This window comes from Saccopteryx leptura, chromosome 4, assembly GCF_036850995.1.
Source record: "Saccopteryx leptura isolate mSacLep1 chromosome 4, mSacLep1_pri_phased_curated, whole genome shotgun sequence".
NCBI lineage: Eukaryota > Metazoa > Chordata > Mammalia > Chiroptera > Emballonuridae > Saccopteryx > Saccopteryx leptura.
The window spans coordinates 221291810-221301394 of NC_089506.1; the positions used below are offsets into that span (position 1 = coordinate 221291810).

The 9585-nt window shown below is 51.7% G+C and overlaps 1 pseudogene; it reads right to left on the minus strand.

Moving 5' to 3' along the window:
- Positions 1 to 6015: 6015 nt before the first annotated feature.
- Positions 6016 to 7586, minus strand: LOC136403982 (UBX domain-containing protein 8-like; annotated as a pseudogene).
- Positions 7587 to 9585: the final 1999 nt, after the last annotated feature.

The window sequence follows — 9585 nt, forward strand, 5'->3', positions numbered from 1 at the left end:
AGCGAAGAGAAAGCGACGCCCTGAGTGGCGAGGTCAGAGGGCGGCGCGAACAACGAGCCGTTTTATGGCGAGGTGCCAAGGTCGGCGCGGGGAGAGGCTGGGGCGAGGCCGGTCCCGCCCGCCGCGCGCCCTCCCCGAGCCCCGCCCGCCCCCCTCGGGTCCGCGTTCCCACGCGCGCCCTCCCCGGGCCCCGCCCGCCGCGCCTGCCCCCCTCGGGTCCCGCCCGCCGCGCGCCCTCCCCGAGCCCCGTCCGCCCCCCTCGGGTCCGCGTTCCCACGCGCGCCCTCCCCGGGCCCCGCCCGCCCCCCTCGGGTCCGCGTTCCCACGCGCACCCCCCCCCGGGCCCCGCCCGCCCCCCTCGGGTCCGCGTTCCCACGCGCGCCCTCCCCGGGTCCTGCGTTCCCACGAGCGCCCGGGCGCCCAGCCGCCACCTCCTGCGGGCCCACCTCTCCCCGCCCCGGCTGTCCCAGCGCCCCTGAGGAAGACTGAAGGATACGACCTTCTTCCTCTGCGGACAGAATCCAGGTTCTCTGGAAAGAGCTTGGCGGCTGGCGCGGTGCGGGTAGGGGACTGGCCGCGTTGCTCCCAGTCCGGAATGACCCCAGCCTGGGCCTCCTCCCCAAGCAGGAGGGCCAGAGAGAGAGAGAGGCATTAAGGATTCCCAAAGGGCTGAAGTGGGTAGGGTCCCGAGGCACAGAGGGGTCGGTGGGTTAAGTAGAAAGAGCATTGAATCTGGGGACTTGATTCCCAACTCTTTCGTTTAGTCTACTGTTGTAAGGTACCAAAAAGCTGCAAAGTAATATTGATATTCTGGGAGGAAAGGTTAGGCTTTCCTGTCAGGCTTTCCTGTCCTGTCCTTCCTTTAGGGAGGGGAGGGAGAAGAATGTAGAAGTTTCTGGCTTGCAAGAACAATGGGTCATTTAGTTTCAAATCTAAAGTAAAGGTTAACCAAGAAACTTCTTCTCTTTCAATAGGAGGCAGAATTTACATACCACCTTGCATTGATTGTAGTTCCTCCCCCTCCCTGGAATCTTGAGGGTAAAATACCTCTAGGCTAGAGAGGGACAAGGTACCCTGAAAGATTTGTAAATATCTTTGATTGTGTTACCTTAAAGGTCTTAATGTTTCTTTGTGTCCCCTACATAAATGTTATAATCTTGTTAATGTGCCATAATATCATGCTCTCCCCCGCCCATGTGTGATCAAGGGTATATAAGCAGCCCCTGAACTATTTTTAGCACTGCACAATTTGGGCCTGATGCCCCGTGTCAGCCATATGCGGCGGGCATATTTAAATTTTCCTCCTTTAATAAAACCCTTCAAGCCCTGGCCAGATGGCTCAGTGGTAGAGCATCGGCCTGGCGTGCAGGAGTCCCGGGTTCGATTCCTGGCCAGGGCACACAGGAGAAGCGCCCATCTGCTTCTCCACCCCTCCCCCTCTCCTTCCTCTCTGTCTCTCTCTTCCCCTCCCGCAGCCGAGGCTCCATTGGAGCAAAGTTGGCCCGGGCGGGCGCTGAGGATGGCTCTGTGGCCTCTGCCTCAGGTGCTAGAATGGCTCTGGTTGCAACAGAGCAATGCCCCAGATGGGCCGAGCATCACCCCCTGGTGGGCATGCCGGGTGGATCCCGGTAGGGCGCATGCGGGAGTCTGTGGGAGTCTGTCTGACTGCCTCCCCGTTTCCAAACTTCAGAAAATAAATAAATAAATAAATGCCTTCAAAATTTATCTGGACTGGGTGTCTCTACGTGAACTCGATGAAGTGAGGTACGGTGCGTTTCAGAATCTGGGGTGCAGTACTTTATAACACTACTAACATTACTGTTTGTTTAATTGAGTCAGTGTTTACAAATCAGGAGACGAACAGAACTCCAGACTCCCAGCTTCTGAGAATCCAGAAGTCTGACATTACTAGGCCTTCACTGCTCCTGGGGCCCCTCAGCTGCAGCTGGGGGGGGGGGGGGGGGGCGGGGATGCAGCTGTCAGGTTTCAATGGAGCACGGTGGGCTGTCCTGGTGCCACCAGTCCCCGCCGGCCCAGGTCACTCCCCTCGGTGCCCCAAGGGCCTTTGGTAGCAGCTCCAGGCTGGGAATGACTCAGAGCAGGGACCAGCCCTCAGGGATGCAGGGGACCACAGCCGGAGAGGGTGACATACAGCAGTGTGATGCATAAAGGAATGGTGGTGACAACAACATGAGCTCTCATTGCTCAAGCACACCTGCGTTAGCTCACACCTTCACAGCACCTGCTGAGCTATCTTCTTCCCCCTGTGAGGTGTGTGGCAGAGGCCGCCCCCGGGGACCAGGAGTGGGGACCACACGGCCCCCCAATGGGGCAACAACAAGTTTTTATTCTTTTTCTGTATGAAGCACAGTTATACACACAGTACACGACTAGATAAAGTACATCAGTCATATTGAAATTTCATGGAGAGGTGTAATGATAATGAGGGTAGAAAAGTCTAGAAATGCTCCTTAGGTGGGGACAATAATTAAGAAAAGGCTGGGAAACTTAGTCCTTGTTGGGCAAATAAAATATATTATGCTCACTTTGTTAAAGATGGTGCTGCCCCCATGGAAGCCTGTGGCCCAGGTGATTGCTTGGGATGGGCGTGATTGTATTCATGTGTGTTGGGGGCGGGCTGTGGGCAGGCAGGATCCTTGTAACCTGGGGCTTGGTTTTAGGACTAAGCCTTTCCCACCCTTTTAGATGTGGGGTGGACTTTGTATCAGAGACTTCCCTATTTTGTATATTGGATTAAAGGTTTTGATTTAATGTACCATAAAGTGGGGCAGACTGGGAGCTTGCTCTCTCAGTTCCTGAGATTAGCATTAGAGGACAGAGCAGAGAGGCCACGTGGAGGAGGCCAGGAGAAGCAGCCAAGATGGTGGAGTGCTGAGGGAGAAGCCAGTTTGTGCAGGGAGAAGGAAGGAGATGGGAACAGAGGTGAGTAAGTCTGGGGAGCTAGAAACCTTTGATTCTAGGAAACTCGGATAAGTCAGTGGCTTTGTGAGCACTGAGTGACTGGGTTTTGGAGCCCAGTGTGTGTTTTTACGTGCCTGCTGGGTGCAAGCTAGGATTAAAGCTAATGACCCACCAGTTCTTGGCTCCATTGTTTCATTACCATCTGTCCGAATCAAATGCAAACCTGCATGGGCCAGGCGGCTGTGATGGTGGCTGTGCCCACTGGCCACACACCCAATGATTAAGTAACTGGTGTAAGAAATGCTTGGTTTCCTTACACACACACACACACACACACACACACACACACACACACCCCTCCCCAAGGACTAAAGCTTCCGGAAGAGCACAGGGCTCCCTAATGAAGCCCAGCACCACTCCAGTGCAAAGATGGGCTTAGGTTCTGAACCCCTGGAGGAGGTACGGGCTCCCTGGGACGCCGCCGTAGTCACCCCGGGCCAGTGTGGAAGGCTGATCTTGGAAAGAGCTTCTACAACCTTTATGTCTGAGTCAGCGCAGCTTTAAGTAAATCGGGCCCCAGAGAATAATTAACTGCTCCCATCTCCACACCGTCCCCAGCCCACAGGAAAGCACTGCTGGAACTCACCCTTGCTTCAGGCACACAAACAGGGTTTAATCAACTTCACAGTCCACCTGGTCGCATCTTTTCAGGGCATTGGAAGGGGTGATGTTTGGGGTAGGATTTTATCTGCAGAATTGAATAGACTGGATTCAGGCAAAATGTTTTGTTGTTGTTGTTGGGTTTGTTTGGGGTGTCTTTGCTTTTAAGCTCCATAAAATTTGCTAGCCATTCTTGATGAAGCAATTCTGAGACGCAACAGGGAAAAAAAATGCAGATGCCAGAGTAGTCAAAAAAATACAGAATTCGGCCCTGGCCGGTTGGCTCAGCGGTAGAGCCTCGGCCTGGCGTGCGGGGGACCAGGGTTCGATTCCCGGCCAAGGCACATAGGAGAAGCGCCCATTTGCTTCTCCACCCCCGCCCCCCCTCCTTCCTCTCTGTCTCTCTCTTCCCCTCCCGCAGCCAAGGCTCCATTGGAGCAAAGATGGCCCGGGCGCTGGGGATGGCTCCTTGGCCTCTGCCCCAGGCGCTAGAGTGGCTCTGGTTGCGGCAGAGCGACGCCCCGGAGGGGCAGAGCATCGCCCCCTGGTGGGCAGAGCGTCGCCCCTGGTGGGCGTACCAGGTGGATCCCAGTCGGGCGCATTAAGTATTTTTTTTTTTTTTTGGTATTTTTCTGAAGCTGGAAACGGGGAGAGACAGTCAGACAGACTCCCGCATGCGCCCGACTGGGATCCACCCGGCACGCCCACCAGGGGCGAAGCTCTGCCCACCAGGAGGCGATGCTCTGCCCCTCCGGGGCGTCCCTCTGCCGCGACCAGAGCCACTCTAGTGCCTGGGGCAGAGGCCAAGGAGCCATCCCCAGCGCCCGGGCCATCTTTGCTCCAATGGAGCCTTGGCTGCGGGAAGGGAAGAGAGAGACAGAGAGGAAGGGGGGGGTGAAGAAGCAAATGGGCGCTTCTCCTATGTGCCCTGGCCGGGAATCGAACCCGGGTCCCCCGCATGCCAGGCCAACGCTCTACCGCTGAGCCAACCGGCCAGGGCCCATTGTTTTGTTTTTAAAAATCTTAGTCTAGGGCTAGGCTCTGGCCGGTTGGCTCAGTGAGTAAAACATTGGCTCGGCATATGGATGTCCTGGGTTCGATTCCCAGTCAGGGCACACAGGAGAAGTGACCATCTGCTTCTCGTCCCCTCCTTCTCCCCCTTCTCTCTCTTTTCCCCTTTGCAGCCGGCGGCTAGATTGGTTGGAGCATGGCCCTGGGCACTGAGGATGGCTCAGTTGGTCTGAGTGTCAGCCTCAGGCACTGAGGATGGTTTGGCTGACTCAAGCATTGGCCTCAGGTGGGGGTTGCCGGGTGGATCCCGGTCAGGGTGGATGTGGGGAGTCTGTCTCACTAGCTCCCCTCCTCTCACTTAAAAAAAAAAGGCCCACCTGGAACTTTGTAAATGTTACAATTTAATGCAAGTCAAAATTATATATACATCTAATAATAAGAAAAAAAACAAAAACAAAAAAACAAACAAACAAAAAAAATTATATATAAATCTTAAACATTATTTAAGCAAACTTTAATACAAACCTATCAAAAAGAACTTTAAAGCTTTAAAGAGCTTTGGAACCTCTTTAAAGTTCAATTTCCAGAATTATAGCAGAATAAACATTCGTCCTTATGAGACTTTGAAGAGTTTGAATTCGTTGTGTGGCAAAATGGATTCGAAAGGCAGAAACCAAAGCCACAGGACTTTGTTTTCCAACATAAATGATGTCAGCTAGGAAAAATGTAAATTATTGAGTGCCTTACGGTATCCACTTCTATGTAGTTCTCACCTGGCACGTTATGAAAGGGCACATTCCAAAAATTGTTATATGCAGAGAGCAAGCTTTCTCTAATCCTTTATGTCCATATATTCCCACGAATATGTTTGCTGTCTTGAGGTGTGGCATGACATTTGTGTGTGTGTGTGTGTGCGTGTGTGTGTGAGTGTGTGTGAGAGAGAGAGAGACAGACAGACAGAGAGAGGGACAGAGAGGGACAGACAGACAGGAAGGGAGAGAGATGAGAAGCATCAATTCTTTGTTGCAGCACCTTAGATGGTCATTGATTGCTTTCTCACATGTGCCTTGACTGGGGGGAGTACAACAGAGCAAGTGACCCCTTGCTCAAGCCAGCGACCTTGGGCTCAAGCCAGTGGCCTTGGGCTTCAAGCCAGAGACTTTGGGCTTCAAACCAGTGACCATGGGGTCATGTCTATGATCCCACGCTCAAGCCAGTGACCCTGTGCTCAAGCTGGTGAGCCCGCCCTCAAGCCAGCAACCTTGGCATTTGAACCCGGGTTCTCTGCATCCCAGTCAGTGCTCTATCCACTGCACCGCCACCTTGTCAGGCTGTCATGACTTCTATGTGACTCCTTCATTATTCTGTAAGGCAGTGTGGCACGACTGGCTTTATGTAGGGTGGGCAGTTCACCTTCCTTAACTAGTTGCTCTGCTCTGTCTCTTCCACGTGGAGTCCAGTATCCACGGTCACTCCTGTGTCCTGCAGGGACCAGCCCCCCTCCACTTCCAGACCCCTCTGGGAAAGGAAATAGCAAGGCTGCCCAGGGATAGGTGGTGCCCACTTTTCATCGTCCACTCAAACAAGACGTGTGAACGGCATGACTTGAAAACCTTCCCCTCGGGACGCGTCCCCCCGACACCGGAGAGCAGCAGGGCCGACTTCTTCGGCTGTTCCGGGAGGTTCTTCAGTGACTCGGGAGCCTCCTGAGAGGTCTGTTCAGCAGGTGGTGAGACTTGGGTTGAAGGCGCAGGCAAGTTCTGTCTCTTGGCTGCCGCTGGGTCGGACGTGTCCGAGGTGCCCTGACTCTCTCTCTCTCTCTCTCTCTCTCTCTCTCTTCTCTCTCTCTCTCTCTATCTCCCTCTCTCTCTCTCTCTCTCTCTCTCTATCTCCCTCTCTCTCTCTCTATCTCCCTCTCTCTCTCTATCTCCCTCTCTCTCTCTCTCTCTCCTCTCTCTCTCCTCTCTCTCTCTCTCTCTATCTCCCTCTCTCTCTCTCTCTCTCCTCTCTCTCTCCTCTCTCTCTCTCTCTCTATCTCCCTCTCTCTCTCTCTTCTCTCTCTCCTCTCTCTCTCTCTCTCTCTCGCTATCTCCCTCTCTCTCTCTCTCTCTTCTCTCTCTCTCTCTCTTCTCTCTCTCTCTCTCTCTCTCTCTCTCCCTCTCCCTCTCACTGTCAAGCACCAGGTCCTCATCACCCTCAAGGCTGTGACTGTTGCCTGACTTCCAGGTTGCACTCATCAGCTAGTAAAAGAGCTGTCCAGTTTTTTCTATTGCATTTCCTAGTGAGCTTGCAGAACACTTTCTGGGTATCTGCTGGCCTTCTCACCCTGTGCCTCCTGTTGTTTTATTTCTCCCACAGGCTTTTTTTTTTTGCCTTTTCTCATCCTTCTCTTCTTCTTCCATATAAACATAAGAAGATTTAAATGAGTGAAGCAATGAAATACTCACAGAAGCAAATCCAGCCGCACAGCAAAATTATTTTTCCATTCCTCTTGATCACTGGTGGCACAGTGGATAGAGCATTGGCCCAGGATGCTGAGCTCCCCGGTTTCAAATCCTGAGGTCGCAACTTCAGCGTGCGGCCAGGAGGCTTGAGCGTGGGTTTGCCAGCTTGAGTGCGGAGTCACTGGCTTGAATGCGAGATCATCAGCGTGATCCCGAGGTTGCCAGCTTGAGCCCACAGGTCGCTGGCTTGAGCAAGGGGTCACTGTGTCAGCTGGAGCCTCAGGGTCAAGGCACATATGAGAAGCAATCAGTGAACAACTAGAGTGCTGCAACTACAAATTGATGCTTCTCATCTCTCTTCTCTCTCTCTCTCTCCCTCTCCCCCTTCCTGTCTCTTGCTCCCCCCTTCTCTCCCTGAAATCAGTAAAAGAATAGAGAATGCTTTAAAAATTATCTTTAATTCCTAGATTCGGGATTCCGCACTGGAGGTCTACAGCAGAGGGGGATAGCAGAGAGGAGAAAAATGCCATTGTCCCCATGGGATGCCATAGAAGCAAAAGCCCTGTGTCCAGGTAGAAGGAACCTAATTTTTAAATGAGCAAAAAAGCTTGAACACACATTTCTTCAAAGGAGGTTTACAAATGGCCAACAAGCACATACACACTCAACGTCACGAGTCATTGAGGAAATACAAATAAAACCACACGGAGATATCACTTCCCACCCACTTAGACTGGCTAGAAATGAAAACAAAAGAAAAACAACGGAAAATAACAAGTCTTGGCCGGGATGTGGAGGTTTGGGGAGCCCATCTACGTCGCTGGCAGAAACGTATAGTGACAGTGACGTGGCGGTGCCAGGAAAACAGTTGGAGACTTCTCAGTAAGTGACCCAGAACTTATCACGCAAGCAACTCCACCCCAAAGAACTAGAACCAGGGGTTCAAACAAAAACCTGGATGGGAACGTCCGGATCAGCATTGTTTACAACAGCTCCCAGGTGGACACAACCCAAGCGTCCACTGGTGAAGAACGGATAAGGGATGAAGGAGATGCGGTCTGTCTATTCAATGGGACATCTTTCAGCCGTAAACAGGGAAGAGGCGCCAGCACATGCACGCCACCACCTGGTTGAACCGTGGAAATACGACGCTACGTAAAATAATCGAGTCACAAGAGACCACGTGTTTTATGATTCCGTTGATTATGAAACATCAATCCTAGGCAGGCTGTAGAGACAGAAGGTAGATCAGTGTTTGCTTAGGACTAGGGGAGCCAGGGGAAAGGGAGTATTGTGAACGGGTATGACATGTTTTGTGGGGGGTTTTTTTTTTGAGGTGATGAAATGCTCTAAAATTGACGATGGTGATGGCTGCGCCTCTCCGTGAACAGACTAAACTTACAGAATAGTACAATTTAAAGGGCGATGTGTATGTTCTGTGTATTATGTCTCAACAAAGCTATTGAAAAAATAAGTCACTAAAACAAGAATAGCCAGGAAAGCTCTGGAAAGTAAAAGGATTGAGGTTGAACCAGCTTTTTAACAGATTTTTAAATATTTTGAATAGACTATAAAAGTACAGTAACGTATGTGGAAATAGTGCAGGAATATACGGACAGATACGGAACAGAAAAGAAAGTCAGAAACAGAGCCCCTCCCCCACCAAAATGGGAATTGGGGATGTGATAAAAATCACATTTCAAATCTGTGGGGGAGATGTGGGCTGCTCAATAAATGACATTTGGGAACCTGCTTTTGGGGTCGGGGGGGGGGAATAAAGCTGTACTCCCACCTTCTTATATCAAAATTCATTCCAGATAAAATAAAAGTTTAAGTGCAAAACGAAACTATCCCATAGCAGGGGAACTCTGACATAGATTTTGTTATAATCTCGAACTGGAAAAGGTCTTTCTAAACATGACATAAAATATAGAAACCGTGGAGAAAATATTGGCCAATCAGACTGTGTGGAAATTAAATCTCCGTGTGAGTATGTGCAGGTGTATCTACATGCGGCCAAAGAGACGAACTGGGAAATATTCAAGTCTATATAAAAGATCATTTTAGATGACAAAGATCTCATAAAGGCCCTGGCTGGTTGGCTCAGCGGTAGAGCGTCAGCCTGGCGTGCGGGGGACCCGGGTTCGGTTCCCGGCCAGGGCACATAGGAGAAGCGCCCATTTGCTTCTCCACCCCTCCCCCTCTCCTTCCTCTCTGTCTCTCTCTTCCCCTCCCGCAGCCAAGGCTCCATTGGAGCAAAGTTGGCCCGGGTGCTGGGGATGGCTCCTTGGCCTCTGCCTCAGGCGCTAGAGTGGCTCTGGTCTCGGCAGAGCGACGCCCCTCTGGCAGAGTGATGCCCCCTGGTGGGCGTGCCGGGTGGATCCCGGTCGGGCGCATGCGGGAGTCTGTCTGACTGTCTCTCCCCGTTTCCAGCTTCAGAAAAATACAAAAAAAAAAAAAAAAAAAAATCTCATAAAAATTAGAAGGACAAGGACAAACCAATGAAAGGGAAAACAAAAAGACCCCATTAGAAAACAACGAAATAAAA